Below are 4,136 nucleotides of genomic sequence, written 5' to 3' on the forward strand. Positions count from 1 at the left end.
TTTTGGGGGTTACAGGTGGTTTTGGTTACATGGATAAGTCCTTTAGTGGTGATTTCTGCGATTTTGATGCACCCATCACCACACCCAAGCAGTATACGCTGTACCTAATATGTAGTCTTTTGTTGTTGTTGTTTTTGTTTGTTTGTTTTTTTGTTTTGTGAGTTGGAGTCTTGCTCTGTCACCCAGGCTGGAGTGCAGTAGTGCAATCTCGGCTCACTGCAACCTCTGCCTCCCAGATTCAAGCGGTTCTCATGCCTCAGGCACCCGAGTAACTGGGACTACGGGCACACACCACCACGCCCAGCTAATTTTTTGTATTTTTAGTAGAGACGGGGTTTCGCCATGTTGGCCAGGCTGGTCTTGAACTCCGGGCCTCAAGCAATCCACCCACCCCGGCCTCCCAAAGTGCTAGGACTACAGGCACGAGCCACCGCGCCTGGCCCCAATATGTAGTCTTTTATCCCCACCCAACCTTCCCCCCACCTGAATCCCCAAAGTACATTATATCATTCTTACATCTTTGCATCCTCATAGCTTAGCCCCCACTTATAAGCTAGAACATACTATATTTGGTTTTCCATTCTGGAGTCACTTCACTTAGAATAATGGCCCCCAACTCCATCTAAGTTGCTACAAAGGACATTATTTTGTTCTTTTTATGGCTGAGTAGTATTCCATGGTGTGTGTGTGTGTATGTGTGTGTGTGTGTGTGTGTGTGTGATATAAATATATATATACCACATTTTCTTTATTTACTCATTGGGTGATGGGCATTCAGGTTTGTTCCATGTTTTTGCAGTTGCAAATTGTGCTGCTATAAACGTGTGTGCAGGTGTCTTTTTCATATGATGACTTCTTCCTTTGTGTAGATACCCAGTAGTGGGATTGCGGGATTGAATGGTAGATCTACTTTTAATTCTTTTTTTTTTTGAGACAGAGTCTCGCTCTGCCCCAGGCTGGAGTGCAGTGGCCAGATCTCAGCTCACTGCAAGCTCCGCCTCCCGGGTTCACGCCATTCTCCTGCCTCAGCCTCCCGAGTAGCTGGGACTACAGGCGCCTGCCACCTCGCCCAGCTAATTTTTTTGTATTTTAGTAGAGACGGGGTTTCACCGTGTTAGCCAGGATGGTTTCGATCTCCTGACCTCGTGATTCGCCCGTCTCGGCCTCCCAAAGTGCTGGGATTACAGGCTTGAGCCACCGCGCCCGGCCTACTTTTAATTCTTTAAGGAATCTCCATACTGTTTTCCATAGTGGTTGGACTAGTTTACATTACCACCAGCAGTATAAAAGTGTTTTCTTTTCACCACATCCACAGCAACATCTATTGTTTTTTCACTTCTTAATTACGGCTATTCTTGCAGGAGTAAGTTGATATCTCATTGTGGTTTTAATTTGCATTTCCCTGATAATTAGTGATGTTGAGCATTTTTTGACATTTGTGGGCTGTTTGTATATCTTCCTTTGAGAATTGTCTATTCACATCCTTTGTCCACTTTTTGATAGGATTATTTGTGTTTTTCTTGTTGATTTGTTTGAGTTCTTTGTAGATTCTGGATATTAGTCCTTCGTCAAATATAGTTTGTGAATATAGAAACTCATCTTTTTTATTCATCACTCTACCATCAGCCTAGAACAGTGTCTGGCAAATCCTCATGTACTACTAACCATAAGTTTGTGTGTTTCTATTATTTTTAAAGGTGGTTGTAGTTTTTTTTTTTTTTTTTTCCTTTGAGACAGAGTCTCGTTCTGTCACCCAGGCTGGAGTGCAATGGAGTGATCTCGGCTCACTGCAACCTCCGCCTCCCTGGTTCAAGTGATTCTCCTGTCTCAGCCTCCCGAGTAGCTGGTATTACAGGTGCACACCACCATGCCTGGCTAATTTTTTGTATTTTATTAGAGACGAGGTTTCACCATGTTGCCCAGGCTAGTCTCAAACTCCTGAGCTCAGGCAATCCACCTACCTCGGTCTCCCAAAGTGCTGGGATTATAGGCGTGAGCCACTGCGCCCGCCCTAAAAGTGGTTGTAGTTTTAAAGTCCTGTTTTATTATTGATCTATTAAGTTTATTCAGCAGATATTTGAGAACCTACTACTTAGGTGCTGGTGATAGAGCAGTGAACAAAACAGACAAGGTCTCTTCTGTCATGGAGCTTACATTCCAGTTGGGGGAGACAGATTTTAAAATTATGTAATATGTCAGGTAATGATTAAATGCTGAGGGGAAAAAAAAAGCAGATAAGGGCTAACTAACAGGAAGTAGAAGTTAATACAACCAACCGCATCTCAGCTCACTGCAACCTCCGCCTGCTGGGTTCAAGCGATTCTCCTGCCTCAGCCTCCCGAGTAGCTGGGATTACAGGTGCCTGCCACCGTGCCCAGATAATTTTTGTATTTTTTTAGTGGAGACGGGGTTTCACCATGTTGGCCAGGCTAGTCTTGAACTCCTGACCTCAGGTGATTCACCCGCGTCGGCCTCCCAAAGTGCTGGGATTACAGGTGTGAGCCACTGCACCCAGCCAACCCCATTTTAAAAGAGTTTTTTCTTCTTCTTTTTTAAACAAGAGAAAATAGATACATGTTGGTCAGTGCTAACTGTCCATATTCACATAGACACACAGTGTACTTTCTGAGCCCAACATACAGAGAAAGGAGGCAAGAAGCTAGAATTCTATGCACTGCTACGCAGGGGCCTAGCATCCTCCAGCTTCCAGCAGAGCGAAGGGAGCAGGTTTTTCTTTTTTCCCACAGAGCTCGGTGGTGTTGATTCCATACAGTTTTATTCAGGCAGGAAGGGATAAAATGAATTTCAAACAGAAAGGGGTAAAGACTCTTATTGTATTCTGCTCAAGATATTTCCCCAAATAAGTGTAGAAAAGGAGACCTCAAGAATAAGGCGGCTGAGCACAAGAGGCAAAACAAAACAAAACAGACTACAACTTGCCCCCAGGGACTGGATAAAATTTAAAAGGGGGAAGGTTGGAATCCATCAGTGTTCTATTAGTCATCTCTTTCATCCTCCTGTCCTTCCTCCCCTTCATCATCATCATCTTCACCTTCATCTTCATCCCCTTCTTCATCAGTGTCTTCTAATCCTTCCTCCTCCTCCTCATTATCATCTTCTTCTCCTTCATCATCCATATCGGGAACCAAGTAGTACTGTAATGGGTTTGGCCAAATACCACCTTTGATGTCCTCTCCTAAGTCATCGGCCCTGCATCAGAATGGTCAGTAAACCAGGTCAAGAAGCTCTCTGGTGCCTCATGCTGCCTCTTCCTGCTGGCTTTATTCTGCATTTGACTTAAATGTTTAGTCACATCCTTTCCAGACTTCCATTTGATTTCACTGGACTTTGAAGATGGATTAACTCTCATTCAGATTAAATTCTTTGAAGAGAACTTTATTTTCAAAGTAAGGATTTTCATCAAAATAAAATCTACTCTGTAACCTGATTTAATATCTTCAAATTCTGTCACTTCAACTCTGGTCAAATAATGCAATGCCTCTTCGTTTTCATTCCCCACCAGTGCAGACACTTGTGGATGATTGCTAAACGTTGTTACCCCCAAACTTAGGATTTTGGAGATCAATTCTGACCTCTTCTAAAAAAATGGTTGGCGGAGTTTGTTATATTTCTGTTTTACTTTCAAAATCTCCTCAATGTCTTGTTCATTAAGTCTGTCTATTTCATTTTGTATTTATCAATGTGTTCAATTGCTTCTTGCTGTTCTTTTTTGCCCTTCTTCAGCAAGCCTACAGAGGCCGAAGTCTCCTCTGGTTGCAGAGCAGGAGGTGGTCTTGGTGTCTTCTTTTGAGACAGGAGGGGAGACTGGCATTTGGGGGCCATGCTGCTAGGGAAGCCCAAGAACCAGACCACCAGTCTCCTTGCTCTTCAGGAAGCAGGCAGAAAACTCTAATTTCTTGTATTTAATTTCATGAACATAGCTTATATGTTAGCAAGTTTAAGGTCACTTTTGAGATTCCCTTTGAGGCCTACCATGTGGTCATTACACTGTGAATCATCCATATGTGTTTGAAATAATGTGTACTCTCATTTGGGTACAGAGTTCTTTATGACTCTATTAGAAATGGAGGTCCAGGACATGGAGGCAGAATAGGGAAAGGAATATCCTCCTCTAT

General features: G+C 43.2%; 1 pseudogene; it reads right to left on the minus strand.

Annotated features, from left to right (window-relative positions):
- Window positions 1-2,996: 2,996 nt before the first annotated feature.
- On the minus strand, window positions 2,997-3,890 carry LOC108541012 (protein SET pseudogene; annotated as a pseudogene).
- Between the last annotated feature and the right edge of the window lie 246 nt (window positions 3,891-4,136).

The sequence above is a fragment of the Rhinopithecus bieti genome, unplaced genomic scaffold, assembly GCF_001698545.2.
Source record: "Rhinopithecus bieti isolate Rb0 unplaced genomic scaffold, ASM169854v2 scaffold_19840, whole genome shotgun sequence".
NCBI lineage: Eukaryota > Metazoa > Chordata > Mammalia > Primates > Cercopithecidae > Rhinopithecus > Rhinopithecus bieti.